Genomic DNA, 7,596 nt, shown 5'->3' with positions numbered 1-7,596 from the left:
ATTGGGGCTAGTGAAGGCCCAGAAGCATCACTGGGTTATTTTGTATTTGTGTTGGGCCTGTAATTGCTCTATTGGGCACATAATTATTTTACTTGTGCTTGTAATTATTCTATTTGGGTCTGTAATAATTTGTAAGAATAAAACAGATGGGGAAATTAGTAAAACGAGGGATAGGGTACTTCAATTCTCACATAAATGGGTAGAAAACGTGCCTATAGGATTTATATGGTCTATTTGCTATTACATGCTTTAGTTTTATGCGTAGAAAGCCTGCCGATAGGAGTCACGTGCACACATATCACTTAACTTGCCAACGCATACTATTTCAAGTATTTGTCGTACCTATTTCTTCTATTGTGTTTTTCTTAGATAGCATGTCTATAGGGCGTAGCAATGCAATATTCTACTTATTTAGGTGTCACGCTTATAGGACTTCGAATGACTAGTCTATCAATTACCTCAATTATCATTGTACTGCTCATCTAGATACCATGCCTATAGGTTTAATAATCAATTAGCTGCCCATAGCATTTGTACTGCCTCATTTAGACAACATGCTTATAGGGATAAAACTATATAGAGTCAATTGCCAACTATAGATATCATGCTCTTAGGACATTGTCACCTGTCTAAGAAACTCGTCTATAAAATCGGCGCTGGTAATTCATGATTCTGGGGTCTTTCCCTGCTTTTTGCGCAAACAATCTAGAAATCATGCCTATAGGTTTGTAACCTGCAAATCTGTTGCCTGCGTATTGCTAAAATCAGAATCACTTAGAAACCATGCCTATAGGACTTATAATGATTTAATCTGTATGTTAGCCTAAATGCAGCATTGCATGTTTGATATTGGAATCATATAGAGATCATGCCTATAGAACCAAAAGATTCTGAGTCTCAAGTTCGAAACGTTCTATTGCTTAATCTGAAAATCAGTCGGTGTGCTTCTCCGTTTATGTGTGGAGGCTAACATGAGCCACTCTCTGCTATTATGTGCAGTCCTCTTTCTTCTTGAATGCGCGATTAGTTTTATTATTTTTGAGCAGCCTAAATAAGTCTAGAACCACCCAAATAGAGGTCCAAAGCCTCCTGGACCATAGGCATGGGACGGGTAGTGCACGCATAGGCCAAGACTTAGAATTGAATTAGAACGCTTTAGGTAAACAACTTCAACATAGTAATCGGGTAGCAGGAGATGATAGTCTGTGCCTGCTGAATAATATGAGCAACTCCTATTTAAATGGAGTTGCGAAGTATTATTTATGTTGCACGGGGTGATCCTTTAGACTTAGAATTGAATTAGAACGCTTTAGGTAAACAACTTCAACATAGTAATCGGGTAGCAGGAGATGATAGTCTGTGCCCGCTGAATAATATGAGCAACTCATATTTAAATGGAGTTGCGAAGTATTATTTATGTTGCACGGGGTGATCCTTTAGGCTAAAAAACTTAGGACCCCCCTACTTTATATACTTGCTATTCACACTTAGTCATTTAATATAGATCATTGTAGTCGTATCCTTGTAGTCCTTAAGATTTGTACCAATTCTCATTGTGTTATAATGAACTTCTTCAACTTTTATATTTCTTGTTTATCTGATCACCTAGCCTAATTACGTAATCCATATAGTCTTAAGTTCGGTCGGGACCCACAGTTGTGGACCTCGAAGAGTGCCTAACACCTTCTCTTTGAGATAATTTGAGCCCTTACCCGATCTTTGGTGGCGTTGACTAGTCAAACAGAGTTATTTGCATAATAGGTGCCCTAACGCACCTCAAAACCGTTAGGTGGCAACTTTTCTCTTTTAAAACCCTTCCTTTAAAAGAGTTGTCCCACGTCGAGGCCCGCTTTCGAGAGAAAAAGGGGCGCGACAGTCCGTTTGTCTGTGGATGAAATATTGTACTCAACTCAACACGCGTGCCTAACTCACGCTGTACAGCCCTCCAGAAGTGCGAGGTGAACTGCGTACCTCGATCTGAAATAATAGACACGGGCACACCATGAAGGCGGACAATCTCTCGGATGTAAATCTCCGCTAACCGCTCTGAAGAATAGGTAACTGCTACTGGAATGAAATATGCTGGCTTGGTCAACTTGTCCACATTAACCCATACTGCGTCAAACTTTCTCTGAGTTCGTGGAAGCCCAACAACAAAATCCATAGTGATACGCTCCCACTTCCACTTAGGAATTTCTACCTTCTGAAGCAGACCACCAGGTCTCTGATGCTCGTACTTGAATTGCTGACAATTTAAACACCGAGATACATATGCAACTATATCCTTCTTCATTCTCCTCCACCAATAATGTTGCCGCAAATCTTGATACATTTTGGCGGCACCCGGATGAATAGAATACCGGGAACTGTGGGCCTCTTCAAGAATTAATTCACGAAGCCCATCCACATTAGGCACACAAATACGGCACTACATCCGTAGAACTCCATCATCCCCTACAGCAACCTGTTTGGCACCCCCGTGTCTCACCATGTCCTTAAGGACAAGCAAATGAGGATCATCATACTGTCTCTCTCTGATATGCTTATACAAGGAAGACCGAGTGACTGTGCAATCTAGAATCCGACTGGACTCTGAAACATCTAACCTCACGAACTGATTGGCCAACGTCTGAACATCTAAAGCTAACGACCTCTAACCAACCGGAATATACGCAAGGTTACCATACTCACAACCTTTCTACTCAAAGCATCGGCCACCACATTGGCCTTTCCGGGGTGATACAAAATGGTGATATCATAGTCTTTCAACAGCTCCAACCATCTTCTCTGCCTCAAATTGAGATCTTTTTGTTTGAACTGATACTGTAGACTACGATGATCAGTGAATACCTCACACGAAACACCTTAAAGGTAGTGCCTCCAAATCTTCAGCGCATGAACAATGGCTGTCAATTCTAAGTCATGAACAGGATAATTCTTCTCATGAACTTTCAACTGTCGCGACGCATATGCAATCACCCTGCCATCTTGCATTAAAAATGCACCAAGCCCAATGCGAGATGCATCACAATATACCGTATAAGATCCTGAACCTGTGGGCAATACCAACACTAGCGCCGTAGTCAAAGCAATCTTGAGCTTCTGAAAGCTCAACTCACACTCGTTTGATCATATGAATGGGGCACCCTTCTGGGTCAATTTTGTTCAATGGGGATGCTATGGATGAAAAGCCCTCCATGAACCGGCGATAATAACCTGCCAAACCCACGAAACTCCGGATCTCTATAGCTGAAGTAGGTCTAGGCCAATTCTGAATTGCCTCAATCTTCTTAGGATCCACTTTTATGCCTTCTGCCAATACAACATGCCCCAAAAAGGTAACTGAGTCTAACCAAAATTCGCATTTTAAAAATTTGGCATATAACTGATTATTCTTCAAAGTCTGAAGCACAATCTGAAGATGTTGCTCATGCTTCTCTTGACTGCTGGAGTAAATCAAGATATCATCAATGAATACCACCACAAACGAATCCAAATAGGGCTTGAATACCCGGTTCATCAAATCCATAAATGTTGCTAGGGCATTTGTCAGTCCAAATGACATTACTAGGAATTCGTAATGCTTATACCGAGTCCGAAAAGTTATCTTAGGGACATCGGATGCGCTAATCTTCAACTGATGGTAACCAGACCTCAAATTGATCTTTGAAAACACCTTGGCACCCTGAAACTGATCGAATAATTCATCAATTCTTGTCAACGGATATTTGTTCTTGATAGTAGCCTTGTTCAACTGCCGATAATCTATACACATCCGCATTGAACCATTTTTCTTCTTTACAAATAACAGTGGTGCACCCCAGGGCGAGATGCTAGGTCTAATGAATCCCTGGTCAAGAAAGTCTTGTAACTATTCCTTCAATTCCTTTAGCTCTCGCGGGTCCATACGGTATGATGGAATAGAAATAGGGTGGGTGCTCGGAGCCAAATCAATACAGAAATCAATATCGCTGTCGGGTGTCATCCTCGGAAAATCTGCCGGAAATACATCTGGAAACCCACGGACAACTGGGACTGAATCCATAGAAGTAACATCCGCACTGGGATCGCGAATATAAGCCAAATAAGCTAGACACCCATTCTCGACCATACGCTGAGCTTTCACGTAAGAGATAACCTTGCTGGTGGAATGGCCAAATGTCCGTTCCACTCTATTCGAGGTAACCCCGGCATGGCTAATGTCACCGTTTTGGCGTGACAATCCAATATAGCATGATAAGTGACAGCCAATCCATTCCCAATATAACATCAAAATCTACCTTATCAAGAAGTATAAGATCCACGCTTGTCTCAAGCCTCCTAATAATAATCACACATGAATGATAGACATGATCTACAATGATAGAATCCCCCACCGGCGTGGACACGTGCACAGAAGCACTAAAAGAATCACGAGGCACAACCAAATATGAAGCAAAGTAGGAGGACACATAGGAATAAGTAGATCCCGGATCAAATAGAACTGAAGCATCTCTATGGAAAACTAGAACAATACATGTGATCACGGCATCGGATGACTCGGCCCCAGGCCTAGCTGGAAAAGCATAAAATTGGGGTTGAGCCCCCACCACTCGGAGCTACATCTCTAGGGCGGCCTCTAACTGGCTAGCCTCTACCTCTAGCTATCTAACCCCTGCCCCTAGTTGGCTGGGCGGGCGGTGGAGAAACCGGTGCTGGTATGATGGCACGAGAATCCTGCTGAGATCTGTTGCTCGACAACCTAGGGCAATATCTCCTGATGTGGCCAATGTTCCCACACTCATAACACACATCCTGTTGTCGTGGCTGCTGAAGTTGAAGCTGACCCGAACGGGCCGGATAACCGCTGTAGTGACTCTGGAGCGGTGGTGCACTGATATGAGCTGAATATGCACTAAATGTTGGCTGCCCAGAGTAAGGCATAATAGGACCATGACTCCCTGAAGCACCGTGAGATGCCTGAAGTGCTGAATAAAATGGCATGGAAGGATGACCCCTACCATAAGTACCCCTGCCTCCAGATGAGGCACCTTTGAAATTACCGGAATAACGGGGTCTCTTATCTAAAACTGGCCGTCTCTCCTGAGCACGAACTAACTCGATCTGTCTAGCAATATTCACAACTTTCTGGAAGGAAATATCACTCCCTGTCTCCTTGGCCATCTGAAGCCTGATAGTATAAGTGAGTCCATCAATGAATCTCCTCACTCCCTCCTTTTCAGTAGGAAGCAAGACGATGGCATGACATGCTAAGTCCACAAATTGGGTCTCATACTGGGTAACAGTCATACTACCCTACTGGAGACGCTCAAACTGCCTGCGGTATTCCTCTCTCAATGTAATAGGAACAAACTTCTCCAGAAATAACTGTGAGAACTGCTCCCAGGTAAGTGCAGGTGAATTCGCTGGTCTAGCAAGTACATAATCTCTCCACCACCTCTTGGCGGAACCAGTCATCTGAAACGCAGCAAAATCGACCTCGTTGCCTTCAACTATTCCCATGTTCCGCAACACCTCATAGCAGCGGTCAAGATAATCCTGTGGGTCCTTAGAAGGTGTACCACTGAAGTGAACTGGAAAGAGCTTAGTAAACTTGCCCAATATCAATAAGGCCTCAGAAGACATGGCGGGCCTATCACCAGCCTTTGCCGCAACAACTGGCTGAACTACCCTAACTAGTGGAACTACTAGAGCCTGATACTGGGGAGCTATCTTCTCCGGAGCGGGAGTAGTGAGAGTTTGTGCTCCTCCCCTATCTTGTGAGACAGTTGGTGCCACTGGAAATGTGCCATTCTAGGCCACACCCTCCATAAGGCTCACCAAACGGACTAAAGCGTCCTGAAGTACTGGAGTAGCTATGAATCCTTCCGGGACCTGAACTGGTCCAACATGTACATACTGAGCTGGGACCTCCGCTTCCAAATTCACCTGAGGTTCTACAACAGGTGCTGCTACTTGAGCTCGAGGCTGGGCTCTGCCTCTACCTCTACCTCGGCCTCTGACGCGACCTCGACCTCGGCCTCTATCCCTGGTCACAGTTGCCATCAGGGGCTTTGGCTCCTGTTCGGCGGTAGATATGGTACGTGTTCTCGCCATCTGCGAGAGAACAAGAATAGAATGGTTCAATCATCGATGATAGAATAAAATCACACGACAGAATAAGAAAGAAGTGATATTTTTCCTAAACTTCATAGCCTCTGGAAGATAAGTACAGACGTCTCCGTACCTATGCTTCAGACTCTACAAAGCTTGCTCGTGACTCGTAAGACCTAAGTAACCTAGTGCTCTAATACCAACTTATCACGACCCGAAATTCCCACCTTCGGGACCGTGATGGCGCCTAACATTTCACTTGCTAGGCAAGCTAACGTTAGAATAATTTAAACCATTTTTAACAATTCATTTTAATTAAATAGTGAAGAGACCAAACAACCAGAATAATGTCTGAATTAACGTGAACAAACCAAAACAATAAAGATGTCTAAATACCATCCCAGAACAGGAGTCACAAGTGAACGAGCTTCTAGAATAATACAAACAAGGGTCTGAATAAAATAAAGTTGTCTGAAAGAAAGCACACAACCAATATAAAGTAAAAGGGGACTTCAGAGCTGCGAACGACGTGCAACTATATCTCAAGTCTCCTCTGATAGCTGAATTCGAGCAAATCTTACAGTACGCCACCTGGACCAACTCCGGTATCTGCACAAGAAGTGCAGAGTGTAGTATGAGTACAACCGACCTCATGTACTCTGTAAGTGTCGAACCTAACCTCGACAAAGTAGTGACGAGGCTAAGGCAGGTCGCTTACATTAACATGTACGCAATAATAATAATAATAATAATAATAATAATAATAATAATAATAATAATAATAATAATAATAATAATAATAATAACGGGAATATAGGTAAGACAGTTAAATCATATCAATAACTGAATCAATTCAGCAATCATAGCCAATTGTCTCTTTTATCATTCCGTTGCGGCGTGCAACCCGTTCCCACAATATAATCCTCCAATTAATTTTCGTTGCGGCGTGCAACCCGCTCTAACAATATAAACTTAAAATAAAATCCGTTGCGGCGTGCAACCCGATCCAATAATATAATCCTCCAATTAAATTCCGTTGCGGCGTGCAACCCGCTCCAACGATATAAACTCAAAATATAATCTGTTGCGGCGTGCAACCCGCTCCAATAATATAATTTAACAACACTTAAATGTAAAACTACTCCAATAAGTACCACATATAATAAGAAATCATTAGGCAACAAAGCATATAATAATTATTATTTATTTAGGAAACAAGTAATGACAAGTAGCAATTAATAGTGGAAATCAGGGAGAAAATATGCAATTTAATATTTAATATACTAAATGTCAAGTAGCAATTAAGACACATAACACAAATAAGCATGTAGCAATTATAGCATGAATTCAAGACATAATATTGGACAAGGAATATGAGATAAATAATTAATATAATAATTAATTCATGATTAAAAATAATTTATGATTTTCAGATAAATATGCAAAGAACCCATTTGATGACGTATAGGCACTCGTCACCTCGCCTATACGTCGTTACATATG

Source organism: Nicotiana tomentosiformis, chromosome 2, assembly GCF_000390325.3.
Source record: "Nicotiana tomentosiformis chromosome 2, ASM39032v3, whole genome shotgun sequence".
Lineage (NCBI taxonomy): Eukaryota > Viridiplantae > Streptophyta > Magnoliopsida > Solanales > Solanaceae > Nicotiana > Nicotiana tomentosiformis.
Note: the sequence above shows the minus strand (reverse complement) of the source record.